Source organism: Equus przewalskii, chromosome 9 (genome assembly GCF_037783145.1).
Source record: "Equus przewalskii isolate Varuska chromosome 9, EquPr2, whole genome shotgun sequence".
NCBI lineage: Eukaryota > Metazoa > Chordata > Mammalia > Perissodactyla > Equidae > Equus > Equus przewalskii.
The window spans coordinates 1,214,306-1,230,143 of NC_091839.1; the positions used below are offsets into that span (position 1 = coordinate 1,214,306).

The 15,838-nt window shown below is 53.4% G+C and overlaps 1 long non-coding RNA gene across 1 annotated transcript; it reads right to left on the bottom strand.

The window, feature by feature from the left end:
- Positions 1 to 741: 741 nt before the first annotated feature.
- On the bottom strand, positions 742 to 14,902 carry LOC139085409 (uncharacterized). Its single transcript, XR_011543661.1, has 4 exons — positions 13,307 to 14,902; positions 12,787 to 12,931; positions 4,142 to 6,067; positions 742 to 3,831 (listed from the first exon to the last, which is right to left on the bottom strand). It is a non-coding gene; the product is annotated as an uncharacterized lncRNA (long non-coding RNA).
- Between the last annotated feature and the right edge of the window lie 936 nt (positions 14,903 to 15,838).

Consider the following 15,838-nt stretch of genomic DNA (forward strand, 5'->3'; position numbering starts at 1 on the left):
GAAAGGCTCAGAGTGACAGGAACACGGAAGCACTGATTTAAACAAATGTTGGGTCCCTGGACCCTGGAGGCACTGTGCTCGAAGCCTTGCCAGAGCCTAAGGATCTTGGGGGAGGGGAAAGGGGGGCACCCGCTGTGTCTTGTGTAGGACGAATTAAGCATGTGTATCTGTTGCACACTCCCCAGATGCTTGGGGGGTCTGTCTTGCAGGAGGAAACTGAGGGGCTTAACGGTTCCACCTGGGGAAATTCGATGGTCATCTCATGTGCTCCTTCCTCCCATGTCCAGCCTCCTCCCTCTGCTCTGCTCCTTGCCGCGCGATGCTTACCTTCACTGAGGCCATTTGCTGGCCAGCCCTGATGCCCTCACAAGTCTAAAGGTCCCAGGAATGGCCAAAGACAGAAGACTGTGGTCACCAAAGCCACCTGTCCAGACTGAGCTGGCGTGTGCCACAGGGGCACGGGGAGCATTCGAGCATCAGTCCTAACTCCCACATGGTGCAGATGGGGGCACCCGGATCCCGGGAAGCGAGAGGAGTCCCAGTGGGTTGGGAGGAAGATTCCAGACTAGGACTAAGATCACCGCCCTGGAGACGGAAGACCACCCCACCCCTCTCTCACTCCCTCCACCTTCAGCACCTCCTCTCCAAAGAGGTGTCGCCTCCCAGAGGGCCCGCAGCAGCTCTGAAGGTTTTCTCTTTCTTGTCAATAAAATTGATGATTTTTATGACCTCATCAAGGAGTTCTTTTTTCCCAGTTTTATTGAGATATAGTTGACACACCAGTGGGTAAGTTCAGAGTGTACACGCGTTAATATTGCAGCATGATCACCACTGTCATTAGCTAACACCTCCATCACCGCACGGGATTGCGGTTTCTTTTTTGTGGTGAGAACGTTTAAGACCTACTCTCTTAGCAACCTGCAAGTGTATGATACTTAACTGCGGTCGCCGTCCTGTACGCTAGACCCCAGAACTGATTCATCCTCCAGCTGCGAGTCGGTACCCTCTGGCCAGCATCTCCCCATTCTCCCTGCCCCCCAGCCTCTGGTAAGCACCATTCTACTCTGTGTTTATGAGTTAGGCTTTTCTTGAGATTCCACGTGTAAGTGAGATCATACAGCCCTTGTCTTTCTCTGACTTATCCCACTTAGCATAGTGCCCTCCAGGCCCATCCATGCTGTCACACATGGCAGGATTTCCTTCTTTCTCCTGGCTGAGTAGCATTCCATTGGGTGTACACCACATCTTCTTTATCCATTCGTCCACTGACAGACGCTGAGGTTGTTTCCGTATCTTGGCTGTTGTGAATGGTGCTGCAGCGAAGCCTTTCTTTTCAGTTTCTCTCCCCCTCCATCTGTGATTTCCTTCATGTCTGGAGCGAGGGGGGGCCCAAGCCCTGGTGCTCGTGGCGGCAGATGCTGGAAACTGCTGACTGGGCAGCTCTCGTGCCTTTCCAGGGTTAGAGGTTACACACCAAGGAGGCCCTTGCCCTGTTCCGAAGACACAGAACCTCCGAGGGAGCAGAGAGGAGACCTTTTAAGAGAAGTTACATATATTTATCTGCTACACATTCCCCAGAGCCTGGTGAGCGTCTGGATGATGAGGGATCCGTCAGGATTTAGCCCCACTCCTCTTTTGCTTTGCTGTTAATCCAGAAACACAAACAGGTCCTCCAAGCTGCCCTACAAAAGGCCTCGTACAAACCACCCCTGGGGGCTCTGAACCCTGATGTCAGCGCAGATGCAGCGAGTTGCACCCAGCCGCACGCGACGGGGACGAGAGCCGTGAATGAAGCCACAGTTGCATGAGGGAGCCTGGGCCAGAGCCTGCTGTGTTCACGTGGAGGGTGAGGCTGCTGGATCAGGAGAGGCTGACACACAGCAGCCTGCATGTCACGTATCTGCAGGAAATGGCTAAAGTGGGGCCTGCTCCAAGGCCCAGGCCACTAAGCCCTGTGAGGACTTGAGAACGAGCCCCCTGGGAGGTGACAGCAGGAGCACAGTGAGCTCCAAGGATGAGCTAAGAGACCCCCAGCCCCTCCCTGGAAGGCTGGGTGAGGCAGCAGGAGGTGCTGGGCTCAGCAAGAGGGAGACCACTCCTGCACGAGGGCCCGGACTGACCGCCACAACTGGCTGTGGCAGGGCCCCACAGCCACGTTCCAGTCAGCTCACCACCACCCTGACTCATGAGCCCAGCTGCGAACCTCCACCTGTTCACCCGTGAGGACAGCGGAACAGCACCCGCCGTCTTTTCAGGGAGAGGAGTGGGTCTCAGCCCCTGCCTGGCCTGCAGCCCATCTGCACCCGGACACCCCAAGCCCCGGGGCTCCGTCGTGTGAGTCTGGTCAGAGCTCTCCGGGACGGCAGGTCTGCAGAGAGCTAAGAGCGCGGGGCCCAGGTCTGACCACTCAGCGCTGCGCGGCTCTCAGCCTGATGGCACTGCCGGGCCCGGATGGACTCGGCCAGTCAGGTGGAGTGGTTCTAATTGGAACAGAAGCTCTCTTATCAGGGACTTAGGCTGCGCCAGTGCTAAGTGCTTCACGCTGCTCATTTCACCAGCCTCTGCAGTGTCTCCAGGTGACAGTGCGAGGGCTAAAGCAGAGGCCCGGGGCCTGCCCAGGGCTTGCCCAGGGCGCGCGGCCAGCTGCACAGAGCTCCGGCAGCCCTTCCAGCCCTGTGGCTTGTGACCTGACAAGGGCCCTGCGAGGCAGCAGTTTTCGTTCCCATTTCACAGGAGGCTGAGCAGTGGGAAGGGCAGCGGACTCGCCCGAGGTGGCACAGGACCCTGAGCCAGAGCCAGAGGCATCGTACAGGCTGGTCACAGTCACGCAGCAGGGCCGACCCAGAGGCGAGAGGCCAGAGCCGATGCCAAATCACTCACCCCTGGGGTCCCCCTGGCCAGGCCAGGCTGCTGCTTGGAAGCGTCCTTGGCCTGGCGTGCCGTTGCTGATTCTGTTCCAATCGCCCGGGTAGTCGCCTCTTTTCTGCTCTTCCTTCGGGGTGCTGTGGATTAAGGAAGAGCTGCCTCTGGATGCTGTTTGATCAGGACTGACCCTCTGGTTTTTGGTGGAGCTTCTTGGGCTTCTGACAGATGTCACTTGGACCCCCACATGCGTCTTTCTAGCCGATGTCCATCACTAGAGAATACACAACAGAGGCAGCCAAACAGGGCCCCCGGCCATGCTCCCCAGCAAGAATCTTGCCTCCATCCCCGACCATGGGGTGGACTTGGGGCAACCAAAAGCATGATGGCTAATGTGCATTTGGTGCTTTCCAAGTGGCCGGCACTGTGCCAGCATGTCACCTCCTGTTGTCCTGACAGACCCTGGAAGGAAGGCATGATTGCTTTCAGCTTATGGATAAAGAAACTGAAGCACAGAGGAGTTCCAGCATTTACCCAGGTGCTGCAAAGGAAACGGAGAAATTGGGAGTACCCCCGGGACCATCAGGCTCCACATCGCACACATCTAACTTCGAGTCGCCAGGCGTATGTTGAACACTGATTATATGCCAGTCGTGCACAGAGAGGGAGTGGACAAATGTCAGAAAGAGCCTTGTCTCTAAGGAGCTGACAGCCTGGGAAGAGACACACGCAAACCAAACCATAGTGCAAGGTAAGGAGTCCTCACCAGGAGAGCAGCTGATGGCAGTCCTGGATGTCCCCCCTGGGTGAGGCAAAGAGGTCCCTGCTGTGGCCAGAAGGCCATGGTGCCTGCCAGCAGCAAACAGGTGCCTGTCACTTCAGTTCAGACCGACATCCATGGCATGAGCTCCACTCCCAACACCTTCACAGGAGAGAGAGCTGGACTCCCATGTGACAGGAGTCTCATTCCTGAAAGAAAGCGGCAGTCAGTTAAGGGGGCTATTTATAGACAACATGACCCAGGACACTTTACCCTCCAATGCAGGAAGGACGTGACCTCTGTCTCATCACTGCAGACTCACTCCTCCCTCATGCATGTAAAGATCCAGCTCTATGAAAAAGTGCTTAGTGGGGCAGGGTGGGGGGGCACAAACGGGCAGCTCTCATCTGAACCAGCTCCCCAGGCTGCAATCCCAGCACTCGGATTCTGGCTCCTTGAAACTGTGTCACACACGGTGAGACAGTGAGACGACGTGCAGAAGGGAACGAACCAGCTCACCTGTGGCCGTCCGCAGCCAGCTCCCCGGCCTTCCATTGTGGACTGAATGCTTTGTCTCCCCAAATCATATGTTGAAATCCTAATCCCTAAGGTGAGGATACTAAGAGGTGGGGCCTTTGGCAGGCCCCACCCTCATGAATGGGGTTAGTGCCCTTCTAAAAGAGACCCCAGAAAGCTGCCTCGCCCCTTCTGACATGGAAGGACAGAGAGGAGGCGGCAACCTAAGAACCAGGAAGCAGGTCCAACCATCTGGCACCTGGTCTCCGGCCTCAGCCTCCAGACCATGAGAAATACATTTTTGTCCTTGATGAGCCAGCCAGTCTGCGGGACTTTATTATAACAACCTGAATGGACGAAGACGTCTACTGATGGAAATTTCCAAGTAATGAAAACCAAAGTGGTGAAGATATTTTTCCACTTGGGTCAAAATTCGATTACCCTGCCTCCCCCTCGCTGCCCACTTCACATAGTTAGATGCTGCCGCATGGTCCTTCTGGAGGCCAAGGGCTGAACGTTGCACCACAGACCCCAAATCATGAGCATTTCACCTCCACGTGAGTTACAGTTGCATCGCCTGGATGGTGGCATTGAAAATGCAGCAGTCATTTTGGGGCTTTCTGGAGAGCAGTCACCACCACGTGTCCATGCTGCTTGGTGAAGACGTGTGTGTGATGTCTTCAGCAGCCCAGGATGCACCCCCACACACACAGACAAAGGCAACCGTAGGCTTGCTGTTCTCTTTAGATTGTAAAGATGATTTCCCTGAAGTATTTTTAAGCTGGAGAGATTTCCTACAAGCTGGTGAAAAATCGCTCACTGCAGGAGCTCCAATTTATTGGCAGAAATCCAGCAGCCCAACGTGTTGGTAACTAGCTTGGTAATGAGTCTCTTCCATGTAAATTGGCTCATTATTATCAATTTTTGTCAGCTCACGAGTGAGTCTTGATCCGCTTCCCCACTTCGGTGCAGTGCGAGGTGGACGGGAGCATGGCCTGCCCCTCCCCACACCAGGTACTGAGACCTCACACGGGAGTTGGCGGGACACAGACTCTGTGTCATCAGATCTTTGAAGTTAACATTCAGAGCAGAGAGACGACTCACAATGAGGTGTTATAAAAACAGAGTTTGATTGAAAGACCTGGCACATAATGCAAATGAACGCTGTCCCGTGATTCATTGCTATCAGGAGAACTAAATTTGTACAGCCCAGAGGAGAGATGACTAAGGGAGGCATAATAATTGTCGATTTATACCTGCAAAGAATTAATCCAGAGGCCTGGAGGAGACACCACAGGTGTGTGTGCTGGGGGCAGGCAGTGCCGGGAGGAGCCGGGAAACTTGGCTCAGTAGCAGGAATGGCTGTAGTGACACCGAGGTCCATTAAGCAGAGACATCTCCTCCACTGCAGGATGCCGCAGAATTCTCAGCCTCAGCAGCCCGCGCAAAGGCAACTTGGGGAAAGGTGGTAATTTTTGCAAAGATCAGTGGATTTCTTGGGCATCTGGAAGGCTCTGGGGCTCGATTTTCCCGCCCCAGAGCTCCTTCTCAGGCACCCCTGAGAAGCCTCCTTTGCTTTATTCAGACAAAACTTCCTGCACTGACTCAATACAGGCCCTCTTAGAGCACTGACTCCAGAAAAACCCCTGTGTCTGGCACAGCACGGGGCAGAGAGAGTATTTCATGCTGATATTAAGCAAATATTTTTTGAGCACCTTGCATGTTCCGGGTGGTGAGTGGAGCAACATCCCACCATGGTGGGCTTGCATTCTAGGCTGGGGAGAGGAGGGTGACCCCAGGGCAGGCAGGCCCACGTGGCAGATGCTGGTACAGCCAGGCTTTACACGGTGTGCAAGGAGAACCGAAAAACAGTGACCAGCTCAAGTCCAGGTTTTGCAGAGAAGATCCTGAATGAGTCAGTCGCCCTTCCTGTAAGAGATCAGACATTACCCAAAGGTCATTAGAGAATTCCGACTCCGTGAGCAAAGGCTTAGAGACCCCTCGACTCCTCACCATCCTCTTCATTCTCAGCTCAATCACCACACACTGGTGGCCACAGGCCGATGGCTGACTCACTCAGTAATGTTTTCATTTAGTTGTCAATGTTTAAAAATTGGGAGACGTCACACAATTTCAGATTTCCAACATCTTTCAAAAAATTTAATTCTCTCCACTAAAGCTGCATCTCCACATGACACCAGTCAGCTGTGGCTGAGTAGGGGCTGCCCCTTTAAGTTCTTGAGTTTGCCACAGTCCCCACTGCTCCCTTTTGTATTACAGCCATATTGTTTCATTCTCTCATTTTCCTAGCCCAGTTTCTGTGGAAATTTAATATTTCTGCTCCCAGGCTAAATGACAGAAATGCAAGCCGGCTGGCCTGTATTAGCTGGGGTTCTAACCAGTTGTAATTCAGTGTTTTAACTTGATTAATATCTTCCCAAGGATCAGCCACTTGGAAGGCATTCTCTCTTTGCATAGCAGTGATCAGATGTACAATTTATCCTATAGCCCTTCCTCTGGGCCCAGGCTCTGAATTCTTCCTCCTGCTCATTGGCAGCCCACAGTAAGTAGCTCTGCTTGAGCTTGTTTGCTCCCTCCTATTTCTAAGAGAAGTATTTCGTTAACCTGCTTCTTCTCTCACCCTGGCTATCAGCTGGCTGAGACCTCACAAGGCAGAGCTAGACAGCAGTAAATAATTCAGTTCAGGGGTTTGTTACATCCATCCCTCTTCTTCCCCTAATTGATTTTTGACCGGTATTTCTGAAAAGTGAGTTTTACACATTTTTTTCCAAAAATGTTACAAGCTGCATCCAATCCTTTTTGAAAGAAGCAAAAGGAGGAACGGTAGCAGCCATGAAGTGCAGGAGCGTGCCAGAATAGGAGAAGCTGGCGGTGGTCCCCGCCCCAGAGCTGGGTGGCAGTGGAGGAAGACACGAGACAACATGTAGGCGGCTGGCAACTGTGTGTGCGGCGGCGCGGGGGCACAAACACCCAGCTGGAGCGGACATGAGACGTTTGATGTTGTTCCTCCAGGGCCCCCACAGGCTGATGCCCGGGAGGCCTGCATGGCGGGGTGCTGGAGCGCACAGCGGGGGATCGGGCCAGGTCTCCATCTCCAGGACGCCAGCAGAGTAAACATCCTTCGCAAAGAAAGCCCATCCCTACGCCGGGACACACTGTGCATCCCCTCGGCCACCGGATTTCAGCACAGCTGTCGTGGACGACGCCCTGCGCTGGCCAGCGTCCCAGGTCAACTGAGGACTATGGTTCTCTGAATCCACAGAGGACTACTCACTGCACGTGGCTCCCCCAGGGGAGGCTTCATCCCGGGGGGCAGCCTCAGTCGCTGGGCACAGAGCCTCCGCTCCTGGTCTTCCCACCGGACATTCTGCACAGCTTCTCCGGTGCATCTAGAAGGTGAGCCCTCGGTGCCCACAGAGGCCACCTGCTCCTTGACACACACCCCATCTCACTTTCCCTACTTCCTGGGATTGCCTCCAAAATAAACTACCTGCTCTCAAGTCCTTATTCCAGGATCTAAGACAGTGCCCAAGGAGTGTGACTGATGCTGGATTATGAGCTGAAGGATCAGGAAATGCTTTGAGACCAGGAGATGCTTGACCTGGGCAAGGCTTTGTTGCACAAGCAGAGAGGGGAGTGGAGGAGAGACACGTTCCGAGTGGAGGGCACAGCACGTGCTGTAAGAGAGGGGTGAGGTGCGTGATTAACCCAGGCTCCGTGATGAACCGTGCAAAGCAGGATGGGAAACAGAGTGGGCCTGGGTCGCCAGTGGGTTTGAACATCCCATTGTGGAGTGCAAACTTCGTTTTGTAAACGTTAATGTGACACGACTTGGGCAAGGTAGTTCTGGGGTCAAGGAAAGGCCGGATGAGGATGAGGACAAAAGTTGTCTGGGGAGGGTGGGCTGAGCCTGCGCTGCGGCAAGTGGAATGTGCGTTCTCACCATGTGGTCTGATGATGCTGTGGAGGTGTCTGTCTGTGTGCAGTGGTCTCTGGAGGGCAGGCACGGCCCACCTCTCACAGGGCTCGTGGCTGAATAATCAGGACTGGTGATGGACGCACAGCTGCTGCCCCCAAGCAGGCCGGGGGCCAGCAGAGGTTTCCAGCACAGACCCAGCCAGCATTATCTTGTCGGAAGTCGGTCTCTCCCCCAAGACCGCGAGCAACCTGAGGGCAGGGCCTGGCACACGCTACTCGGCAAATGCCATCCCGAGAACTGCTGTTAACAGTACAGATGCAAGCGGCTGAAGAGCTCCAAGCCCCGGTCCCAAGGAATCGGAGCAAGTTCCCCAAGCTGGACCCCTGGATGGGGAGTGATGGCAGGCCCTCCTTCTCCTCACTCGCACACCCTCTCAGCACCGTCTCCTTCTCTGCTTTGCTTTCATAGTGGGAACCTCAGAGTCAATATCAGTGTGTGAGAAGACAGAGGAGAGAGAAAGGAAATCACAAGCCTCGGGGTGACAGCCTTGAAATGTTGAGTCTGAAAACTGCCTGGGGATCCAACTTCACATCCTTGGCAAAGTAGATGCAAATACATATTCAAATTCAATGCAAATTCATGATGAATTTCCTCACTAATTACTCGTGCCTGGTAAGACTGGCAGGACCTGCCCTGCTCTTCCTGGCTCCCTCCCTGGTGCCCATCCCAGAGCTGAGCTCCAGACAGTAAGAAATCAGCAAGAATAGCTGCCAGAGGAGGAGATATCCTCGGGGAAATCCTTCTGGAGACACTGGCTAGTGTAAAGTCTCTGGGGATGAGCCCCATGAGAGGCAGGCTTCCTGGAGGAAGGAAAGGGGCCCGGTGTGAGCTCCAGGAGGGGAGCGGAGCTGCTGGGAGAGCAGAGACCGGGAACTCTTGTCACACCACAGGCTCAGTGCTCACTGCAAGGAGGAGACACTGTAGGGCTCATTTCAGAGGTAGAAACTCAAAAGGATGAGAAAGCCAACCTGGCACAGGGTGGTGGAGGGGAGGGAATGGGAGGTCGAGAAAGTTCAGGTTCACTTAGGGGTCCTCTTGGGATGTCTGGGGACTTCTAAGAGGCCTGGACACCACTGAGGCTAAGAGAAGCGAACCTCCACCTTGGCCCCAAGCACAGGGATAGATGACATTGCTCCAGGTGGCCTTTCCTGTCCCGGAGGCCACATACCCCAGAGCCACAGAGCTGGTGTTTGGGCAGAGAGCCCAAGCTAAAAGGGAGGTCATCACTGCCAGAGGCCTGGCAGACATATATTGTTCCTCTCTGCTGACTCAGCACAGTGGGGTCACTCAGCTGAGTTCTCAACAGAGTCCAGCACTAGCAAAATGGCCCCGTCAGAGGGCGCATGCGTAGCTTGCTTCTGTGGCCTCTGCTCCAGTGAGCTGCACGGGGCTGGCTTGTGTCAGCACCTGGGACAGCTCCCTCCCCGGGTTCGAGGTGAGGGCCTGAGAGGATGCTGATTCCAAGATGCCCTGGGACAAGGGAGCCGGAGCGTGCAAGCTGGACCACAGCGGGGCTCCCCGACGAAGAGCACAGGCAACAGGAAAAGGAGCACCCCAGGTCCAACAGAGTTCCTTCCTCTTAGCCAAAGCACCACTCAGCTGAAACATCCCTCCTCCCAACATCCGTAACAGTACAGGACAAACACAGTTACTATCCACTGACCACCAACTACACACCAGGCATCGTGCACACATTACATTAGCCATTGCCATAGCCCTACAAGTTAGGCATTGTGGTTATTCTCATTTCACAAACAAGGAAACCAAAGCTCAGAGTGGTTAAGGGAAGTGCCCAAGGTCACACAGCAAGGAAAGAGGCATCACAGACCTATTGTTGCAGGAAAGTGGGGCTCCTCCCTGTCCTCTGTGAGGGTGGTAGATGGACCTGTCCCAAGGGTGGTTTTCACGCCCATTTTAGAAAGCCATAGGGAAAGAAGAGTTCCCATGTCAGTAGTAGGAGGAAGGTTCTATGGCAGCTGGGCACATGGCCACAGCTTTCAGAGGCCATCATAAGAACTCATTAAGGGACGGTATTCCTGGCAGGGTACAATTAAAGACTTGATCATTTTTGTGCTCATGGAGAGAATGAAAGGGGGAGATGGCACCTAACGAATCTGGTGCCTTGTCAGAATCCATTATCCTGTTCACCTTGGCCCCCAAGCCCCTCCACAGACCCCACCCCACCTCCAGGTACCTGCCCACCTCACAGTCCACCCCTCTCTGCCATGAGTGTGCCCTCCCTTCACACCTCCTTCCTTGAGGCTACGAGATGTCCATGGTCTGCCGTGGCCCAGCAAAGCCAGCCCTTCTTCTGGTAACAGGTTCTCTGATGAAGAACCACCTCTCCATGCTCATCCCACACAGTCTGAGGAGTCTGACTCCCCCGCGGGCTCCACAGCGGCACACGGCCAGGCCTGGTCCAGCCAGGCACCACATTCCCCCGGCCAAGGTCACTGGTTCAGGATGGACAGATGGCCTGAGTGGACCATTAGAGCCAATGGGCTCTGGCCCTCAGACTTCTGGAACCATTAGAAAGGAAAGTGCATTTCTCCTGAGTGGTACGGAGGGGTGCCCCGAGGGGACACCTCCTGGAGGTGAAGATGGCCTGAAGGAAAGCATTGGGAGGGAGTCTGTGACACCCTTTGAGTACCTGGACCCAGCTGTTCCCAAGCCACACACTCTGGGTTTTCCACTTAACGTGAACCAGTACAATCTCCTTGCTTGAGCCCGCTCAGCTCTCAAGCTCAGATCCTGGCAAATGCAGGCAAAGCATTTTGACCGAGTCCTGCTCCAGGCTTCTGCTCCTGCTGTTTGTCCACTGTAAACTCAACTTTCTAGGCTGCATCAGTCCTGTTACATCCACAGCTCATCTCCCAACCTCTCCCTTTTCTGAGCTGCTACAGCTCTGAACGCCAGGAAGCCTGAGTCTCCCTCTGGGAGCCCTGCTCCCCGGCCCGAGACCCAGCGCCTGCCTTCCCCGCCCTGACCAGCACCCAGCCCAATGCCAGCACAGCAGGTGTGCAAAGGGGCTTACATGCGTGCTCCCAACCTCTCCCAGTCACTCTCCCCGCCCCCCATCCAATCTCTCTCTCTCTCTCTGCTAAAGAGACATATGAAGGTCATGGAATATGGACTCAGCTTTCAGGAAACGAGACCCCCTCCAGCCCCACCTGATCACACCACATGTGTCCTCAGAAGAGATGCTGTGGCCAGGCGTGTTGTGTAGGGCACCCAGCTTCACCCTCTTTGCCAACAGAACAAGAAGGCATGTCTGAAGATCCGTGGAGGAAGTCTCCATTCAAAGACCCAGAACGTGCGTGCTGAAATAACTTATCTTCATTGGTAATGAACCACGATTCCCTTGCCCTTACCAGCTACCGGCATTGCCATTCTCTCTCCGCAGGTAAGGAGAGAGAGAGTTGCAGAGCGAGGAGCGGAGGAGAGGGAGAAGGAGGAGAATTAGACAATGCCTGCACCTGAGATCCACCCGCATCACGCCCAGAGGCACCAAACTGGCAAAAGGCAGAGGCTTCCATGACAATAGAGTCGAATCGTGGGCCACTACGGCAGAATTCGGGTGTATGCCTTTTGCACACATTCAGTTTAATGAGAGAGAAGAAGACAGAAGCCTGGACTCAGACCCACAAGCAGCCGTCATCACCTTGCTGGGTGGCCTGAGGTGAGTAACTTAACCTCTCTGGGCCTCAGCTTCTTCATCTGTAAAGCGAAGATAATGAATCTGCCTCGTTTACCTCTGAACTAACAAAACGACCTGGGCTCTGAGCGGCTAGAGGTGCTATGACAGGATTTCCGGGCCGTAGCCCTGGGCCACTCCCAGGAAATCAAGCCTCTCACTGTAGTGGAATCCTCATTCACAGGGCTTGGTGTCCTACTTGAGGGTCTGTCCCAATGGGCTGCAATTAATTAACTTCATGGGGTGTCTGTTGCTCCTAAAATAACTGTGACCTATGCCACTGCTTATGACAGAGGACGAAAGTTCTCACGCCTGCAGCCAAGTGGTACCACAAAGGGTGAAGATGGCAGAGTGTAAACAATAGGGAGGGGTGAAGACTGCGGCAAACTGTAGAGTGCATGTCCCGCACCCTCTGAGGGAGAAGCAGCCACTGAGCACTAGCAGCAGGCTGCCACGTGGGACTAAGGCTCAATATTGACAGAAATTCCCGGTTTTTTAGTAGAAGCCAGGAATGCTGATTTTTATGTGACACCTCCTGCAATTTTTTGGCAACTAATTTTAAAACTTGTGAAATGCTTTGTGAGAGCCAAAATAACATACCTGCAAGCTGGATTTCACCCGCAGCCACCAAACTCCATCTGGGAATACCGCACTCTTCCTGCTCCGATTCCCTTCCAAAAGTATGTAGGTCGTGCTGATTTTAAGCCCAAACTAAAAACAAATAACCCTAGAAGCACCCTTGGTCTGAACAGGACAGGATGCTTCTCCAGGCTCCCTGCCCCTGCCAGGCTGCCAGCCCACACGGCGATGGCAGTGGCATTCACTAATCCCCAGCCCGGGACCGCGGCCTCTGGGAGCCCTGCCTCCTCCCCCTCCTCAGCCACTCTGCTCAATCACCCGGCCCTTCCAGCAAAGGTCTTTGGAAACAAAGAAGAACACTGGAATATAACTCACGTGTCATCTCGAGGTAAAGTTGGAGGCTTCTGTCAATTCTTGTTTTCCTGACTCTTACGAGCTCTCAGATGAAGAGCAGCGTCCTCCGTTGCTGCCTGCCTTGTGCTGGGACGACGAAGCCGGCACCGGTGACCTCGATGTGTCACTGGGAACAAAAAAATATTCATCGAGGCCACACGTGCTGCTTGTCTCCAAGCACGTCGTCCCAACACACACACACGCACACAGCTCACACACACACCCCCCGTGATCTCACCTTCACTTCTTTTTTGTCCCTACCATCAAGAACCCCTTCACGTATGTATTGTATACTGAAAATTTTGCTAAGAGGATAGATCTTATCTTAAATGTTCTTATCACAAAATAATGGTGATAAATAAGAAAGTGGGAGGAAACTGTGGAGGTGCTGGATATGTTTGTAGCATAGATTGTGGTGATGGTTTCACAGATGTATGCTTATCTCCAAATCCATCAAGCTGTACTCGTTAACTGTGCACAGCCTTTTATATGTCAATCGTACCTCAAAGCGGTTAAAAAACATCCCTTCGTGGGGCTGGACCCGTGGCCGAGTGGTTAAGTTCGTGCGCTCCGCTGCAGGTGGCCTGGTGTTTCGTTGGTTCGAATCCTGGGCGCGGACATGGCACTGCTCATCGGACCACGCTGAGGCAGCGTCCCACATGCCACAACTAGAAGAACCCACAACGAAGAATACACAACTATGTACCGGGGGGCTTTGGGGAGAAAAAGGAAAAAAAAAAATCCCTTCGTGTGATGGATCCCTTTAGTTTCAAAGGCATCGGTCCTGTCTCCCCTCCTCCAGGGCCCGTTATTGACCCGGGGCCACAAGAGCCGTCTCCGGAGGAAGGGAGGGAGGCCCCTGCAGAACGTGTGGGGGCCAGTGTGAGATCCGGGGGCAGGTCTGTCGGCCAGGGCACAACAGGAGAGTTACATGTCAGATTTCTGGACTTTCACCCTCTTCTCTGAGTGTCAGCAAGAACAAGTCACCTTGTGGGACAAGAGCAAAAGCAGACCCCTGATGCAAATGCCACACGTGGACGCAGAGCTGCAGAAGCCCATGGCCCGCAGCACACTTCTCGGCAGCGCACGGCGGGGGTCTCGAGAGTGGCATCGCTCGTCTCCCTCCGGGTGCCCGTGTCCTCGGCACCCCGCGCAGTCCAGCGCTCCTGGTGGGCAGAGGCAGCCAACATCGGAGCAAAGACAGATTCACGGAGTAACTGGATTTCCCAGAGCACCACGCCCAGCTTACCTGTCTCTCCAAAGATGAACGAGTTTAGGGTTGTGTTTGAACAAAAGAAGGAAGAATACACTAAATAAACTGTGAAATTAAATCTCACGAGATAAGATTTTTCACCTGTCGGACAAGCCAAAATCAGAACATTTGCTGAGACACTGTGTCGGCGAGGATGTGGGACCAAGCATCCTCACTCGCTGTCAGGGCTGGGTGAAGTGGGGTGGTCTCAGCAGAGGGTGCTGGTGACCAGGGCTGCTGGCTCCTCTTCCCGGCACACAGTGGGGTTGCACTGATCCGCCCCACGTGACTTGTTTTGACCAGTAGAATATAAAGATGTCACTTCTGGACAGAAACTTTAAGACAAGTGCGATTCAGCAGGTTTCCTGTAAGGTCCCTCCACTGTGCTGGCCACTGGGTCTCAGCGAGAGGACGACGCAGAGCACGTCCCCAGCATCCATGATGACAAGAAGCATTCATGAGAAATGAGCCTCTGTGACCTTAAACCAGGGGGATTTGAGTGTTTGTCACCACAGCACGGGCCAGCTTATGCTGACTGATACAGGGCCTTATTTGGCAGAATCTCTCAGAATCTAAACTATCAAAACCTCTGACTCCTGAATTTCACTTTAATGACTTTTATTCAATTTCTTTTACACATGTGAAGGGGACATACGTGCAGGGATATTCATGGCTGTAATGTTTATAAGCGAACATTGGAGACAGCCTGAGAATGTGTTGATAGGATTCTTAATATGCTTTAATGTTTAATAAATCATAGAAATTATGCTAAGTGAAATAAGTCAGACGGAGAAAGACAAATACCGTATGATTTCACTCACATGTGGAAGATAAACAAGCACAGGTACTGAGAGCAGACTGGTGGTTACCAGAGGGGAAGGGGTGCGAGTGAAGGGGGAGGGGTAAGGGGCACCGGTGTATGGGGACAGATGGCGACTAGACCTTTGGTGGGGAACGCAATGCAGTCTATACAGAAGGCTGAACATAATGATGTACACCTGAAATTGATATAAGTGTTGTAAACAAATGTGACCTCAGTAAAAAACAAAATAAATAAAATAAATCATGTAATACCCAGATCAAGGAAGGGTAGAGAGCCCAAAGAGGGAATAAGCCAGATTTTTGTATAAACTGACAAGAAATGCTTCCCAAGATATATTGTGAAGTAGAAAAAGGCAGTAAGCAGAACAGAGCGTGCAGTGTGCCACTACTCGTGTGAGGAGCACACAGACGTGTCCGTAAGCGTATCTATCTCTATGTGCCTGGTTTTGCATGGGGCACGTCTGGAAGTAGACAGAGGAGAAAGGGTCAGGGTGGGTCCCTCTGTGAAGGGGACAGAGGATTGGGGTGGGAGGGACCCTTCGCCACGGCACACCATTATCTCGTGCCTGGATTTCTGCTGTGCGCAGGCATTACTTCCTCTCTAAATGCGCAGAGCACTGGACACACTCTCAAGGAACTAATGGAAGCGACGCCGTGGAGGCAGAGGCTTCAGAGGGGGTGGCCAGGACAGGACTAGGAGCAAGGCTTCTTCACGTGTGCCTTTACAGAGTGTTCATTTTTGAATCGTAAGAATATATTACCTCTTTAATTTTGTTAACCAAAAGACTTTTTTGAAGAAATCTAGCTGTCTTTGTGAAAGCAGATTCATGTAGAGAGCCTTGAGGCCCCAGCGCCACTCACAGGGGCAGCAGGCAGCCCGTCAGAAAGGCCCCCGAAGCACTTCCCCATCTTCCAGCCGCTGTCAGGGTGCACCTCTTCCAGGAAGCCCACCTCATTTTC